We start from the raw sequence: 18,279 nt of genomic DNA on the forward strand, positions 1-18,279 counted from the left end.
CCTCAGCTCCAAATCCAGACGTTGGTCTCTTTCTTTTTTCAAATCTGACTTCAGGCTCTTGTAGGCTTGGAAGCTACCAGCAATTTCAGAGCTCATTGATGTGGAAGATTTCTCCAGCTCTGTGACCCTGCTGTCTAGTTGTCCGTTTTTCAAATTGAGCTCAGCCATGGTCAGCTTAATCTCAGAAACATCCTGAGCCACCAGGAGGATCCCAGATTGCTACTTGACTGCCTGGGAGTAGGCTTCATTCGCAAGCCTGGCATTGAAATAAACAAAGCTTAGCCAGCCCTTACGGGATAGGAGGATTGTTAACGCAGAGCATCAGTTCAAATCCCCAGCAGGGGAACTGTTACCTTTCCTGCCGTCCTGGAATGTTACTCCAGGTCCAGGCCACATAAAGTAAGGCAACGATGACCGATTTCTCTGAGAGGTAAGGGAACGTCGTATCCTTCAGTTCCCTCCCACTTTGACCTCTGATAGTAGGGTTTTTTTTTCTGTGTAGTGAATGCTGTGGGATTTGAGGGCACAGTTGTCTGTGTCGTTTAATCAGCCATTCCCGTGTGGTATTTCGGCGAGGAGCCAATTAGTGAATGGACGGAGAGGCGGAATTGCTAACTTCTTTCTTGGTGGGGGGGTTACGGCGGAGGGTTTCAGAATAGGGTCTCCCTCTTTTCTGTGGCTAACATGACTGCCGGAATGTACCTACTGAGCAGTAAGTAACATGTAAATGCCTGCAACCATATTAAAATAGGTGTCAGGGCGGAAAGTTATGCACGAAGCTTCGAGGGGCTGTTAGACATCGCTGCCACAGTAATGTGGAGCTTTCCATTGCAGAGTTATAGAACGCCTCATAAGTAGCCCGACATTATAGTGGCAATGAGTTGTATGGCCTGTAAGGGGGGGGGTTACTCGGCTGCTGTAGCTCAGTGACTGTGTGCACGTTCCGCAGCATGCCTTTAGTGTACCGCAAGCTATTTCTTTAGGAATTGAACTAGAACGTCATGTTTTGTGTAAAATGAGCTCTGGTGCTTGATTAATCAGGTTCGCGTCTTCATTATAGCCAGCTGTGCCTACCTTTCTTGTGGAGATACATATCATGTGCAACGACAAAAGCCGAGATATATTTGATTGGTTCCTGATGCAAGGTGAGGCAGAGGTGTTCTGTTGTAATGATCAGTGCGCACATGATAGATCAAACGTTCAAATGATGGTGAGACAGACTCATCTTGCCCCCCTCTCCCCCTTTATTTTGACTAAACTGAAAGTGACGAACTTCGAGGGTGGTTACGCGGGTATAATAACTGGAGGGCATGTTTACAGTAGTTGGCAGGGGTCGTGACAGCCTCCTTGAGGACGAGGGAATTAGTAGCAATGGTGTCATCTCTTGGCACCAACCGGTAGGGATTTAATCTAGAACGTTGGTCGAGGGCAAGGGGTTGTTAGGGGTTGTTGCTTATGGCAGGTTATCATTTTAGTATTCCCCTTTTTACTACACGGTGAAGAATGCCCGTACTGCAGGTCATAGGTCATATTTGGGTGGGAGCGCATGAGGTATCAGCCCACTTCCCAAGCTCTGTTTCTAATTGCTAGTTTAGCACATTAGCCCACCACACACAAATGAACTCCCTTATCCCCTCTACCATCCGCCCTACCTCATCCTACTTCACCCCTCCAACTCTACCTCACACCTTTTTCCCCCACAACCATCCTGACTCCCTTGCCTCCTTGCCCGTACCCACCCATCCATCCGAACCTCCCACTACTACACCCACTCACCCTACGCAAATCCCTCAAGCCCCACGTGATCAAAATTCAACCCCCACTCATTCATATACATCACCGCTTACCTCTACCAACCCAACCTCACACCCAATTCCCACACCCATCCACCTTGCCTCACCACCACTTCCCACACAAACGAATCCCACCTCCCGCCTCTCCACATGCCCACACCTTAACCCACTCTCCTGTCCTCATCTTCACGCCCACATTCACCACTGCAACCCCCTCTCCCCAAACCCAAACAACCTACCTTCCTCACCACCTCTACCTCCACCCACACAACTTACCTGCTTTATTCATTCCAACCCAGATACACTACCTTACCGTCCTCTTCCCCCACATAACTGCTGTACCAAGCTTCTTCTGCACTCTACCCTTCCTCACCTCCCTCTACTCACCACCATGTGAAAAACATCATTCTGCTGTGTCTATTACTAATATTGTTTGTCTCCAAACTGCCATCTTACCTACAAATGAAACATGCAATAAACAAATGCAAACGACAAAACCATTGGCTTTGCTAATGCTTGTTTTTTCTTGTTGGGTATGTGTTTAAGTTGATAAAATAGCCTGGTTTGTTAATTTTGTGAAGCCTCCTCTGATTTTAAAATAGTTGACTCTGTGATTTGTCTAACATGCAGCACACACCTCAAAGAAAAAAAGCTTGCACAATTAGTTGCCAGTGTCACCTTGTGGTGGTGAGTCACGGTTCACAGTTTACAACACCATTGTGTGCCAAATGCTACCATTATGCTGGCTTTTCACCTTCATTAGCACCCGGGCGGGGGGAACTAGCCAATCTGCTGGCTAGGAATGCAGGCTTGAACCGCTGGTACAAGCCTGCGTGCCAAGTCTCCTGCCGGCCGTCTCCCCCGCCACCATCTTTCCCCCACCCTCCGTCCCATTTATGTATTCTTTTTTTATCCCCCCTACTTACCTTATTTCGGCTGCGGCGGTTGCTGCCATCACCACATTGGCTCCTTCTCTTTGCCTCCAGCAGGCCGCCATGGACAGGGAAGAGGGGCTCGTATGGAGCCCAGGATTCCCTTTCCATGGTGGCCATCTTTGAAACGGATTTTCCTTCCTACAGACGGATGCCGCACGTGTCCAGTTGTAGGAAGGAACATCCTTTTAGTTTTTAGCACTCCGGGTTACCGCTTTGGTAACCTGGGGGATAACGGCCCAGAGCTCTCGTTATCTGCCCTCGATTCGCTCGGGCTGATAACTTGGGCTGTCAGGCCGCTATCCCCCGATCCAGCCCCTGCAACGCGGTTCAATGCCACAGTAATAGTGTATAATGGCATTTTTATGTGATGTACGGATGCTTTACTCCATTTCAGTAACTGCACTATTGCAACGATGTTGCTCAGGCATATTTCGTGTGAAAATTAAACTTGTGGTATAATTAGTAGACCCCAAGGACACGTTGAAAAACAATGCTGACAAGTCGAGCCTCATCATGTTTATACAAGCTTCTCTCTCTTTATTTGCATATGCCCTGCAGCATGCAGGGATGCTGTAATTATATTTCACAAGAACATACTGCACCCTTGCAAATGTTTCTTCACTCTATGAATGATGGTTGCGGTGTCCAGAGAGGTGTAATTACACTGACGGGCCCATAGTTCAGTGCGCACCCTCTGGTACCTCTAGTACAAGATAGCTGCACCATGTGAGGTCTGGGGTGCAGGATTCACTTACTCCAACACGACTCAATAATGAGGACTCAGTTTAGCAAAGGGAAGTCCATTTAATCAAACAGAGAAACAAATGGAAATCAGCAGCATTGCGATCACCTGTCTCGCTCCGACTTCCTCGAACTTCAGTCAAACAGTCATTGTTATAGGCAAAACTCGTCATCACTGACGTCTAATTCTATAAAAAATCATCATGCAATATAATTGGTGAGGAAAGGTAACTTAAGTATAGGTGTTATATCTGTATATGGTAACAGAGCATGTGGATTGGTTAAATCTTATCGGGTGGGCGTCTACGCCCATCCCTCCACATCACGCGTGATGGACGTCACTACAACTACGACGTCCTATCGGTTACAGTATCTATAGGACCCTAGATTACATGGTCCATTGTGATTGGGCAAGTTACACCCCTAAGCATAAATCTCCACTTTAATTAGCAGCATGCAGAATGGACACCCAGGTGCCTAGTGCCCCAGGATTCATCTTGCCTCCTCTCCATCAATCAGTGTTTTAGGACGATGTGTCAATTAGTTGGCTAAGGATGGCCTCGAAACTGTAGTCTCTTATCGGGAAAAGTTATGGCATCCTCTGGTTCTGGGTGACATCAGGCGGTGGTACATCTTCGTGCCTGGCTGATCACGTGTTACTTCACCATGAATCTGCTTCATTTTCCAGCTTTTCGTGTATTTAATTCTCCTTGTAGTCCCGCCACCTGCCCGGGCCTCCTTATCTTGACCTTCACATGGCAGGCTTGTATGCTCTGAAGTTTCGATTCTCCTTAGCTGAAGCTCACCTGCCTTTCTTGGGTTGACCTCGATTTCCCAGGCCTGAGCCGTCCTTTGTTGAGTTTCGATTCCGCTCTGTCCCCTGGCTTGGTCTTGGATATGAAACCTGACCAGTTAGGCCTTGGCTGCCTGGCGTACTTCTGCTTTTACAAAATGGAGTTGCACGTGTACATTGTGCTTTATTGAGGTAGATATATAGTTGGCGCTTGCCGCTCTACTCTTCTACTAAGCATTGCAAGCAGTATCGATTTCTTAGCATCTTGCGTTTCAAGCCTATTTACACATATTAGCTGGTTTGATTCTTCCATCTGGGTTCATGGCTATGATTCTTTTACGTTTTCTACATCGTTTCACTTTTGTGTCTCTTGTATCCATTTTAATGTCTGCTCGCACTGGCGTGTTACCTTTTCCATGTGCGAGTCTATCCAGGCCCTCTCTCATTACCATTGGCCTTCCATCAGGGTTTGTTGTGTCTCTTCATGTACAGTCTGTAAATACTCATCGTTTCGTATCAGTGGCTGGTATGGTTGTCTGATGGGGTACCTTGCTGCCCAGGGCTGTCTGGTTATGGGCGCTTCAACAGGTACAGCTCTTCTAATGTACACTGGGCACAGTCCCAGCACAGCGCTTTGTTGGTTCATCTGCTCCTCATACATCACGTACCTTGGCGAGTACTTTACTGGTGCTTCGAAATGAGGGGCAGGGGTGCAGGCCATGTGTGGAACCTCCTCTACACTCCCCCCTCTGGTCAGTTAATCGACCACTCCTGCTTCCTCTTCTGTATTTATTTTCTTTGATTCTTCAATGTCTTGTTCATCATCTTGTGGGTTTGCACAAGATGGTGTGAATGTGTGCATCTTTGGTGTCCATATTTTTATCACACCTTTCAAACTTCCTGCTGTTTTTACATGCTCGTCTCTGTTCCAGGTCATTAGCTGGCATTGTCCATTTGGACTGCAGTAAATCCATTTTCCTTCATACCTTCTTCGTTTCTTAGGATATGTGAACTTTGTTCCTTCTGGCACAAACTCACTGGCTTTCACAAAATCTCTTATTTCTTCATCAGTCAGGTCTCTGGGCTTGACATCGACCATGATTTTCATTCCAATGGCTTTCTTTGCAGTTTTCTGGCACTGTGTGATGATTATTTTGATAACACAGAAACCTAGTAGTATCATTACTATCAGGGCTCCCAGAACCTTAAATATATCAGCCATCCATTGTGGGACCCATGAGAATAGGTTTCCAAACCAGCTGTCATTGTCCACTTCATCCGTTTCATCGATCATCTGGTTCTTTAGATTTGTCAACATGCTTATGGCCTCTGTGAGGGTTCCATTTTCTTCATTGTGTGATGGTATAAATGTGCAACATGATTCTCCGATTTTTGCACAAACACCTCCATCCATTGCTATGATCATATCAAGCACATATCTGTTCTGGAGGGTCATCAGCCGGACTGCTCTTACTTCTTCTTTGATCGTGTTGAATCCTTTTATGGTGGTATTGATGGTCTGCAGTAGTTCCCATCGGTTATCTGCAACCACTTAGTGTTAGCACCAACTTGGATGTGTGGCAAGAGTATTGTTGTGAATACTGATGAGGTTAGGCTAAACAGCCTGTGTTCGTAGGGGATTGCATAAAAAGCTTCCTCTGATTTGGCGGAAAAGTAATTTTCTCTCCTCGTCCTTGACATTAGTTCCACAGATCTCCTTTTCCTTAGGTGAGCATCTGCGTTCGGGAAACTGTCCAAATTCAGCTCATTTTTAGGAATCACTAGTGCAGGAATGTGGACGTTCACCAGTGTGCATATGCTTCCCCAGTTCTTCGGTAGTCTTATGTAGGCCTTGGACCCACATGCCCAGTAATGGTCCAGTATGACTGCAGTTCCTTGCGTCATTCCTGGGGCTTCAAATATTCGCCGACAGTTTTGATTCTCTCCCATCTTTCTCGTGCCATTACTTCTGAAGCATCGTTTCGGGCTTTCCAGTGGTACTATTTGCAGGGGTCCTCCTCTGTCTTCGACCCACATTAACAGTTTTACCAATTTTGGCCATAGAGGTTTGCATAACCTCTGTGAATTTTCTATTGCTTCTTGGCAGGCTCCAAGGACTATCCAAGCTCAGCAGATTACTACTCCTTCTTCCCATCCATTTGGGGAGACCGCTGACGCCCAGATCTGCATTTGGCCTCTGTTCTTCCAGATTTTAGCTTCTTCCACAGTTTTTCCTTGGACGTTCAGCCTCGGGTTTACTTCCCATCTCATTCCTGGTCCTTTGACATCAGGGTTCTCATATCTAATCACATGATTCTTGGTGTGCGCCCTGTTTCTTGTTTAATGTCCTGGACAAAACCGTCTTCATCAGGGTAATCCTTTTCGTTGGCCCATATCAGTGAGGCATCTCTTCCCATAAACTGTCCTCTGGTGTTGCACATTGCTACGTGTGACATGCAGTGTGCTGTGGGAACATCGATTTCCACTGCCACAAAGATTTTGGATTTGCCCATGCTGTACCGCAGGAGTGCACAGACGAAGCACTCCCCTTCTGCTTGTCCTCTCCCAAATTCCTTCATGTGTTGGTACCAAATATTGTTTCTGGGATGGGCTGTGCTGTCCAGGTAATCATTTAGCTAATTGTCAGTTTCATGCGGGCTTCTCTTGATCCTTAATGTTTTTCTATAATTTGCTATGACTATGGGCCTCATTACATGGTAGGTGGTAGCCATGGCGCCATTACCGCCGCTGGAGTCCGGGTTCCCGGAATAGGGACTTACCGGTCTATTCTGACCTTTGCAGGACCGGTAAGTCCCCATTCCGGGAACCATTCCCCATTCCCATTTGAGCCCCCATAGGGCTCAATGGGAATGGGGAAGGAGCTAATAACTGTACCGCAATTTGCGGTACCGTTATTAGCTCTGAGGTCCCTCAGCGGGAACTGTTCATAACGCCTGGGCAGACCACACGTTAAGGACGGGACCCGCTGAGGGACCTCATAGTAGGGCGGTAGGGAATTAACAGCACCGGTGCCCTTACCGGTGCCGGTAATCCCCTACCGCCTACCGTCTAATGAGGCCCTATGTCTCTAAATGCATCTGTGCTGCTTTTCCGTTCTGGTAGTTTCCCAGGTATGATCATCGGTGGAGCTGGCTTCATTACCTGTACTGAGGTAAGTAGGAGGAGGATTTGTGTTTCTTTTCCTTCCCTCGTGCAATCTTTTATAGACTTCCTCCAACCACCATTGGCTCACCATCTTCCCAACGCGTGGCTGTGACGTGCACCTGGTGCTTGTTCCTTGCGTTGGAGCTGGCAGGCTCATTGTTACAGTCTCTGCGGTTTTATTGTTCAGCTCCTCATGTAGCGTCTTCGCTCTAACTATGAGTGGGAACAAATAATCAATTAGCGTGTGTGTTTTCTCGGTGAGTTCCCTTGTGGCTACTTCCGTTCTTTTGAGGGTTTTTGCTATGCCCTCTCTGTTTGGTATCTCGCTTGGCTCCTCTTGATTACTTCCACTATTCTCTGGAGCTGTTCGTTCTGTAGGTGTCTTTTATTTTACTGTTGTCTTGGTCTGAGGTCCTGTAGCCATTGACACTTGCCCTTGTTTGTGTGCACTCAGTGTGTGGGTGCGTGCCGGGGTCAGTGCTACATTATCCTTCATTCCATGCTGACCCTTTCTCCAGCTTTTTTCTTCATTCGATACCTCAAGTGTGTATGTGTCACTACTTATTACATTTAATTTCAGTTCATTTGCTTTACCATCAGCTTTTCTCGGAACAGGGATTACTATATATGGTCTGGGTGCTTTCGTGGGACCCAGAAGTTCATTATCTGATGGGTGTACTAACATTGGGACACTTCGGGCACCAATAAAAAATGCAGTTCTGATAGTTAGGGACAAAAATACAACAATAATCACTATGAGTATAAACATGATCGTTTTGAGAGACAGCTGGCAGCATTTTCTTCCTGGGAAGTGGGGTCGCCCCTCTATCTGGGGTGAAACTAAGTTACTGTACTGGGCCCCCATGTCGACCAAGTCCATAGTCAGTGATTTATTTATTTTCTTATTCCGATCTCGTTGCTCAAAAGTTCAGTAAATACTAAAGTGACAAGTGCTTTTCAAGAGTCCCCCCTCTCGCGGGTGGTGACAGTAGTCTCTGGTTATGCATTACAGTTCCTTTAACTTGACTATAGAAAAAGGTTAGACTAACGTCTTTAACACATCACACTCATTCTGCATCTCTATGATAGACAAAATCCCAGTGCTCTCCTCTAATTTGCCTTGGCCCTGAGGACATGCTGGAATCTGTTCAATGCGAAGGGCTGAACAGATGGAATTGCTGTAAATCACACAAAAATAAAATGTCGTAAAAATAAAAACAAAAATAAAAATGAACATATGAAAAAATAGGAAAAATGAGAAAAATGAAGAAAAAGGAAAATAAGATGGTGAAGTTCTTGGGTCCGCTCCTTTCGCTCGGTCTCTCTGCGACAAGTTGAAGAACAGTGTCCCTCTCCCTCCATCTGCTCCACGGCGGAAAGATGATGAAAAGGATAATAAGGGAAATAGAAGAAAAAATAAAAAATAAACTAGGAACAATATGTTGTAATCCTCGTTTCTGCTCTTCTCGATCTGTCCTCGGCGGAAGAATGAAGAACTGTGTCTTTGTCTCCTTGATCTGTCCCCGGCGGAAAGTCTCACTGGAATCTCTTTAGGAATTCTCGCTGGAAGTTGGACAGCTACACTTGGAGCATTATACCGTGGAGAAGAGTGCTCATGTGTGGGATATTTACTGGATTTCTGAAGAAGGTGACATCGTCAACATCGGCAGGCCTTCCCACCATCTCTGGATAGTTTATGACTAGTCTGAGCATGACATTGTGGGCCAGCTGGGTATCTGCGGTGGACAGGGACATTTGCCTTGTTTTTCTGAGTCCTGTCTCTGCACTGGCCTGTTGCGTGGATTTCCACTAGATTGTGTAGTTTGGTCCACAGTTGACTTAAATGTTTGATATGTCTTGGGTCCCTGATGAACGTATGGGTATCAGTTGTTCTTCCAACGAGTCCTGGGCAACTTTCAATTATGCGGAAGAACAATGCGAAGGTGAGTTCTTCAACGTCTGTTTGCGGTGGAAGCATTTGTGTCCTTCTCACTATGATATGATATGATATGATATGATATGGCATTTGTAACGCGCCTATACACAAGTGTTTCAAGGCGCGAGTAACTCAGCGAAGACCTCTGCGATGACGATTAGCAGCCGCCTGATTACTTTTTTGTTAGCTGGATCTTGAATAAAGTCTGTGACACTGGCTTCTCTCCCTATGAGTGATGGGTATGATAACACCACGAGTTGAAAATAGGTTAGCACATCCCACTTGAGACTTCTGCTGGCATGTACCATAAGTTCTGTGCACAAAGTCTTGATAATGGATGCTTCAGGATACTGTGGCGGGTTCTCAGAAATATCTTATTTTCCGCTTATCAGAGTCTTAGGGCTTTTCCAATGCTTTGTGTGGCTTTAAACGTTCATATGAGTAGCGTCACTGCAGCTTTGGAGGTGCGATTCTCTTCTTCACCCTGCAACTTTGGCTGCACAGAGTGTCGGTTTTATTGTCTTTTATCCCCTTTAGTGCTTAGAGGAAATGTTCAGTGTAAAGCCAAGATTTTCACAAAGAGCTCTCTCGTCTTGTCTTCTCTGCTCATGCGTGATTTTTCCTCACCATAGATCTTGTCTGCATGTGCTGAGGTCCTTCACCGTTGTCTGTAGGTTCTTCGCAGTTGGATACAGCTGCAAGGCTCTCTCCTATATGGGGTTTAATGTCATTTAGGAAGATCCTTGCCCTTCTGCCCTGGAGCTTGACGGCGGACGGGGTGCAGTCCTCTATGATGAAGGGGCCATTAAATCTTGGCTCGTCCCACCTCTTCCGGGTAAAGTTCCTTATGAGTACTCTGTCGCCAGGGAAGACGAGGGGCACATGTATACCTTACACAGTGTCTTCTTCAGCACTTCCTGATGTGTTTCGTGCTGTGCTGTCTCTTTTCGCCGTCGCTGCAGTTGGCTGGATGTCATACAGTTTAGGTAGTCCTGCATCTATGTTCCCAAAACCTCCCTAGTCGGCTGGGCATCACATCTAGCTCTATCTCGGGGGGTAAGAAGGGTCCTCATCCTTCTGCCTGTAACTATCTCGTGCGGCGTGAGATGATGGTCGGAGCCGGGTTGGTTCCGAAGTGCATACAATGCCAATGGTAGACAGTGAAGCCATCCCTTCTTTAATGTGAGCTACAACTTGGCTATCCTCTATTTAAGCTAGCCGTTGATTTGTTCACATATGCCATTCCCCTCAGGATGATATGCCGACGAGAACTTGTGCTTTATACCAAGCAACAAGCTAATCTGTTCGAACACTGAATTTACAAAGGGGGCCCCATCATCTGATCTCATTACCTCGCACACCCCCCCATCTTGGGAACACTTCCCTCACTAAGAACTTGGCAGCACAGGTAGCGTCGGGGTGTGTACAGGGTCCTGCTTCTACCCATCTAGAGAAAGGGCACACCACCATAATTAAATACCTGTACCCATTACACACTTGAATCATATCGACATAATCGATGTGTAAGTGCTGAAATGGCCCATTTGGCCTGGGATGACTCTTCTCACAACTTTTAATGTGTGCCCAGCGGTGAAATGCTGGCAGATTATACAGTTCACCATGAAAATGCAACGTGCTCCGCTAAATTCAGCGTGAACCAGTCTTCTGCGAGTATTGCAGCAAGATTTTCTTTTGACAAATGGATTGGGTAGTGTAGTTGCTCTAATGCTACCTTTAGTAGAGCGACAGGCATAACTGGTTTACCAGTGCTGTTTTGCCTCCACAACCCGTCAGAGGGTTTAAAGAACACCCTCAACGCTTCCACAAATTCTTCTTCTCCTGAGGTGCCTCCCCTTGGAGTTCCATTAGCTGGGTCTGTCCCATGTTACTATAGGCATCTGGTCTGGCTCGTGCTACCATCATTCTTTCATGGGTACGTGCCACCTCCACGTCCATGATTGTTTAATTCTTGATTGCCATGCGCTTGGCTTCCGTGTCCGCTTCATGGTTTCCGCGTGACACAAAATCTGTCCCTTTGGTGTGGGCGGCGCATTTCACGACCGCTATGCCCACTGGGAGCTGCAGTGCTTTTATCAGCCTGTCCAACAAGGCTGCATATTGCACTGGCGTGCCGTCTGCTCGGAGGTAGCCCCTCCTTTTCCAGCGTGCTAAGCCTGCATGCACAGTAGATGTCACATAGGCAGAGTCACTGTACACCATCACTTCCTGGTCTGCATGATTTTCAATGGCGAGTATCAGTGCCACTAGTTCTGCAGCTTGGGCTGAATAGTGAGATGGTATTCGCGCACTAACGAGTACCTGAAACTCTCCATTCGCCAGGTGTTTCACCACGGCCACGCCTGTATATCTTTGACCGTCTTCTTGGTCGATTCTCAAAGATCCGTCAATGAAGACAATCTCACCACCTCCCAGGGCATTTTCTTTTACCCTGGGGATTTCATCATAGAATTCCTCAGTTTGGACAGTCGTCTATAGGTTCTCCTTTAGTGACTGGCTCGGCTATGAACGTAGCTGGATTTACAGTTTTACATCTAACTATTTTGATTGATGGATTGGAGATAATCACCTCATATACGGATGCTCTCTGAGATGTCAGCCTTCCCTTTGGCTTATCGAGTATGGCGAATAGCGAGTGCTCAACATACAATGTCATGGAGCACCCCATCACGATGGATGACGCCTTTTCGACGGCGAATGCAGCGGCAGCTAGATTTTGTTCGCATGGGATGTGGCTCCTCATGACCGGGTCCAGACTCCCACTGTAATATGCTAGGGGCTTGTACCCCAGTGATGTTCGTTGAGCGAGTACTGCCGTCATAAAATTGTGATTGGTATGTGAGAACAGGTAGAATTCCTCTGCATAATTAGGAATCCTGAGTACTGGAGCCTTACAAATTGCCCCCTTGAGTTCTGCATACCCCCTTTCCATCTCCTCAGTCCATTCAATTTTTTACTTTGTTGCCTGGGCTTTCTTTAAGGCCTGAAGCAAGGGCTTGGTATCCAAACTGTAATTGAAGACCCATGCTCTGACATAATTACACAGGCCTAAGAAGCTTTGCATTTGTTTTATTGTGAGCGGCTTAGCTGTGTTCATGATAGCTTTGGCCCTCTCTGGGGTTACCCTTTTCCCTTCATGAGAGATTAGCTGTCCTATGTACAACACCTCCTGCTGACAGTACTGTAACTTTTCCTTATCGACCTTGTACCCCTTCTCAGCCAGTATAGTAAGTAGCTGGATAGAGTCGCGCCTGCATTGCTCTTCAGTGGTGCTGCAGATCAGAATGTCATCTACATACTGCAACACAACACTGTCCACTGCAATATTGCTTAAGTCCATTTGCAGGACTCTGTTAAAGATGGACGGAGACTCCCAATACCCCTGTGGCAACCTCGTGCTTTTCAGGCGCATTTGTCTGAAAGTAAATAACATCAGATCTTGCGAGTCACGGTGCAACGGGATTGAGAAGAATGCATTCTTCAAATCGATCACCGTCAAATATTGTGCCTCAGTGGGTATGTTGCATAGAATTGTAGATGGGTTAGGGACTAGAGGGAACTCGGCTTCAACAATATCTTTTAATGCTCTTAAATCCTGGATTAAACGCCAAGACTCTCAGTTCGATTTCTTGACAGGGTAAATCACTGTGTTACAGGGTGATTCTGGTGTCACTAGAATGCCCTGCTCCATCATGGCGGAAATTGTCTTTGCGATCCCGTCATCCGCCTCTCTAGACATGGGATATTGTCACGCTCTTGGTAGCATTGCTCCTGGTTTTAACTTGATTTTCATTTCTCCTGCCCCTTTCAGGAGTCCTACATCATAAGGCCCTGTAGTCCATACTGTGACAGGCAACCGTGTCATGTCATCCTTGAAGTATTCAGGACGTAGCAGCGCCAACATCATTCTCTGTGGCACTTCTCGTTTGATCATTTTGACCCAGAATATGAGACTCACTTCCACTCTTGTGTCTTCTAAGTCAGGGTGTTCTTCGAACAGATCATCATCAGTGACGTCAGTCACTCGATACCCTTCCTCAATGGCAATAATAGCGCACCATTGTCTTCCTTCGTCATCGTATCCTTCTACCAGTACCACCTTCCCTCTTACAGGGGCAGACTGTATTGTGAAGGGGAATACGTGTCCCTCTTCTTCATGCATAGGTATCCGTGGTCTGAAAAGGAATTCATCAGGGGTTCTCATTGTTTTATCCGTGAGGCTTGGCAATCCCGCCATAAGCACGCGTACGCCATATGCGAAGACTTCTGGCTCCAGCGGTAGAGCTCTCATGGCTATACGTCCTGAGTATGCTCTGATCATTTCGCACACATTTGAATAATGCATTCCTGCAGTGGAGCACACTATGCCATTCTCGGTAAACGAGATTGTCATATTCAATTTTGTCATCAGATCTCGACCCAGGATGTTTACTGGGGTCTGATGTGAATACAGTAAGGGTACATTCATTTTGCGCTCTCCCACAGAGACTGGGAGCGCGTCTGTAAAGGGAACTCTACTGTGAGCTCCTGTGAAACTCTGAATATCTATGGCCTCGCCAGCCAAAGAAAATGTGCCTTCTCGTATGCATGAGCGCATCGCGGCCGTGTCAACTAAGAAGGAATACTCTTTACCCCCTATGACAACATTCACCCTAGGTTCCCTGTTAGGGTCTGGTGTCACTGGTGTCCCCGTGAGCTGTCCTATTTTATATATAGGTTCGGCCCACTGTACGCTTGTGGAGTACCCCCATTCCCAGGGTTAACGCCCCTTCCAGTGTTCGTTCCCTGGGGCACTGGCAGTGGTGCCTGTTGGGGTTGCCCCTGTTGCAAGTTCCCCATGATCTAGGGTTGAAATCCTTGTTGTGCACCTTGCTGCAAGCCTGTCGCATGCTGCTGCACTATGTGACCTTGTGTACCCCCTTGTTGTGGGGCGGCAGGCTGGTTCACCATACCTGCGTCCATTCCTTGACCATTTTGCTAAATGCCTTGGCTTCTGCACATGCGGGCCACATGTCCTGTCATTCCACACAGCCAACATACTGGCGGAGGTCGGACCATCTGTCCATCTCTCATGGCTGGACTGCCCATCTGTACATTTTGAAAACCTCCCTGGTTACTCTGAAAACCTCCCTGGTTACCCTGAAAACCTCCCTGGTTACTCTGAAAACCTCCCTGGTTACTCTGCCATCCTCTTCCTCTAAATCCTCTACCCCTCGGGTAAAATCCAGCACTACCCTAGTTATTCTGCAATGGGTTATTCGCTTGCTGCGTGCTTGGTTCAGCTGGGCTGGTGAGCATGGTTCCCTCGAGAGCATACTTCGAGAGCTTCTTTTGCACCAGCTTCGCTTCCTCTACTTTACGAGTTGATTCCTTTTTCTGTTTTTTTCTTGTAACAATCTGCAGTAGTGTGCAATTGTCAATTGGATTTCGGCCCACGGTTTGGCTTCTATTCCTACCAATTTCATGAGCTGTTTTTGCACCGGTTCAGGCAACCCTTGGCACAATATGTGGTAAAATACAGGGATAGATTTTGACCAAGACTCATGCGTCTCAAGCACCCACGCGTCTTGAAAATTCTGGATATAAATCAACGGATCCTCTGATTCTTTCATTTTCTGAGTCATTATAGCTCCCATATCTGAAGTGTCTGGGTACAGCGTTTGCAGTGCTTTCCACACTGCTGCTCTACAATTATTAAACGGCGCTCCGTCATGGGCAGTGTTAGTTATTGTTACCCTCAGGTACCTGGCCCGCTTCCACACATCGTCAGCCCTTTCACCAAGTATGGCGATCAGGAGGCCTTTAATGTCCCCTATAGCTAAGGTGACTCCCCCCGTCATTTTCTCTAACTTGTGTATCCACTTCCCAGCTCCCGATGTCAGCATTGGAAGCTTATTTTTCAGGTTTTCTCGGTCCATGTGTGGCCATGGAATATATTGTGGTCTTGCTCCCCCCTTTTCTAGCAGCGGGAACTGGAACGCACAGCCTTCCTTTCCTTTTCCCACCGCTCTCCTGTCTAGTGCTGGGGCAGCATTCCCACCTTGCCGTCTACCCGGCAGTGCCCTTAATTTGCCTGTATAGGTAGATGCTGGCTCCCCCCTCTGCCCGTGGGGAGTTCCCTCATGTTGGCCATGCACTGTGGCAGGCTTCGATGTACTGGGCTCAGATTTGCTAGCATCGGACCATCGTACCCCCTGGCCCTTCGGGAGCCGCTTTTCGCACCGTCTCCCTTCCTCTTGTGCCTCGTCCTCCGTTTCCCCACCGGAGTCGGTTTCTGAATGATCCCAGTTTACGCAACTCCTTGCATCTTCTTCGTTCAGCCTGATCTCCAGCCTGTCTAGGGACAGTCCCCTGCTCCCACTACCTTGGGTGATATCCTCAGTGTCATATAGCTGAGTGCTCTCTAAGCGCTCATCTTCCCTTCCCCCTTGGGAAATTAGTACCCAGCCCCATCTCGTCATAGATTTGATCAATCGTTTCCCCAATGCTTCTGGTGTCGAAGTCATCTTCAATATGTGTCCTGCTTGTACCTGGTACCTTATCGCTTGCAGGAAAGAATTCTTCTATGTCTTCCCATTCTACTGTAGGATTGGGTTTAATGACTTCCCGCTCCGAATTTTCAAGATCCCATGCCCTTTGTCTGCGTTTACGTTCTACTTCCTCGTCTATTTCCTTGCTTCTTCTCTACCCTTATCTACTCCCCTCATTTGTTCATTTCTACGTTCCTTTGCCCTTCTAATCTCCTCATCTTCCCACTTTTTTACTTTCCTTTCGTACACTCTTCTTTCTTCCTCTAACTTTAAAATGTTCTACCTGTATTTTTCATAGGCTGCGTATTGTGTGCAACTGAGCGGTACTCCTTGCTCTTCGCGATATAGTTGTTCTCGGCTCAGTATATCCTTTTTTCTTATCCTTTCGTCACTAATTTCCTTCTCCTTTTCTTTCTCCCTTCTTTGCACTTCATGAGGCCTTTCTCTCGGCCTTACATCATCACTTCCCTTTCCATCTAATTTCAATAGTATCTGTCCTCCCATCCACTCGTCTTTTGTGAGTGTTAATTCATCACTTCCTTTCCACTTCTTTCCCTCTCTCTCTTTCTTGAGAGGTGCAATAATCTGTACCTGATCCTTTCTTCCACCATTCTGTCCCTCCTTGTCCCTCAGGACTGCGGAGGCTAGATTACTTTCCTGCTCCTTCTCTTTGATCTCGTCACTACTGCACGCAGGTGACTCATATGCAGGGTTGCTATACCCCGTGGCTGCCTTGAGTTCTCTTAGTGGGTACAGACCCTCTGACTCACTCCCTTCGATCACTGGCTCAGTCGGGGCTGGTGGTGTGGTAGGCGTCTCACCCCCCTCTGTACATACATTTAATATCCAATCTATGGCTGGTTCTTCCTCCTTCGTCTGCTAGAACATTTTCCAAAGTTCGAGAACAGCAAGGCATTTTTCTAACTTCTTGCCTGTATATGTGGCATGCAGGAAATTCGTCATATGCTGTAAAACGGCTTTAGAAAGGGACCCATTCTGGGGCCACGGCATAAACATCTTGTGGGCAGTACCCTTAACTCACTCTGTGCTATACTTCTTCAGCTTAGGTGCATGCTTGGGTAGCTGCTTGCACAAATGCGCAAGCGGGGTAACTTCCTCCATTTTTAATTTCGTCACTAACAGTATTTATACAGTTCTTTAACCTTCCAATAGTATGAGGGAGCACCATATACACCAGCTCCAATCCAATCTTTTCCCGCCAAAATGTATACCAACAATTTACTCAAAACCCATCAATTCAATGGCGATTCCCTCTTAGTTACAGAATCGCGTAAAGCCAAAATGCATTTCAAACAATCATTAATACAATTATTTTACATTTGACTTACAACAAGACACGTATTACAGACACTTGACAGACTAGACGAACACCAGCTGGTCATACGTATACCTGCCTTCTAATCAATACCCCATCATGGGATTTAAACAAACTCCCTTGATGACCTCTTTAAACGTTACCGTAGCCTAATTGTCCCCCCACTGTGGGCTTTGATGATTCAAGAGTGTTCAGGTGTGAAAGTGTTGCAAATTGTTTCTCTGGATGGCTAATGTCTATGGGAACTACAATCTTACGTGGTCCTCCAATCGACTGGTGATCCACTATCCAGCCCTGTCAGCCAATACAATATTCCAGGCGGCCTCCATTTGCATTTAGTCTCTGGGTTGCTAGCTTCACTGTGAATGGGTTGGATTGAGTTCTACTGTTTTCACCAGCTGATTCATATTTCAGGTTTCTGATATGCATGGGCTTGCGTGAATGAGGCGGTACAAGGTCAGTGAACTGTTGATTAGGGGTTGCTTGCGAGCTGCTTTGTTCTACTGACACAAGCAGTGCTATGACTGATAGAGTTAGATAAACAAACAAGGTTACTAATGGGCTGGAAAATTTGGGGAACAACAAGGAAAGAGGTCAGCAAAATTTGAATTGGAACTAATTTACAATAAATACACACACTGCAAACAGGTCATTGCAAAATGTCACTAGTCATGAATAACAAAGGTGGGAACTCATTGATCAAAATATCACAGTTTGGTGACTGTTCTAATTTTCAAATTGATTACATTGCAAACTGGAAATGTAGGAGATAGGTAACCATGGGCCTCAATATCAGACCAGCGGTAGATGTGCCGGTAAAAACATTAGGGCTGCAGACGTAATCACTTTTTTTCACCGCCCGGGAATGGGCAATTACCGGGGCATTATGGCCCTGGCAGACCCGGTAATTTCCCATTACTCCCATTATTGCTCACCTTTCCCAATGAGTCCCTTTGGACTCAATGGGAATGGGGAGGCCGGATACACCAGCACCATTTGCGAATTATGCCGGTGCTTCCGACATGGTGTGCT

The 18,279-nt window shown here is 46.8% G+C and overlaps 1 protein-coding gene across 1 annotated transcript in view; it reads right to left on the minus strand.

The window, feature by feature from the left end:
• Positions 1-18,279, minus strand: part of SLC15A5 (solute carrier family 15 member 5) — a 435,391-nt gene that overhangs the window by 44,758 nt on the left and 372,354 nt on the right. The window lies entirely within an intron of this gene.

The sequence above is a fragment of the Ambystoma mexicanum genome, chromosome 12, assembly GCF_040938575.1.
Source record: "Ambystoma mexicanum isolate Mex_15411 chromosome 12, UKY_AmexF1_1, whole genome shotgun sequence".
NCBI lineage: Eukaryota > Metazoa > Chordata > Amphibia > Caudata > Ambystomatidae > Ambystoma > Ambystoma mexicanum.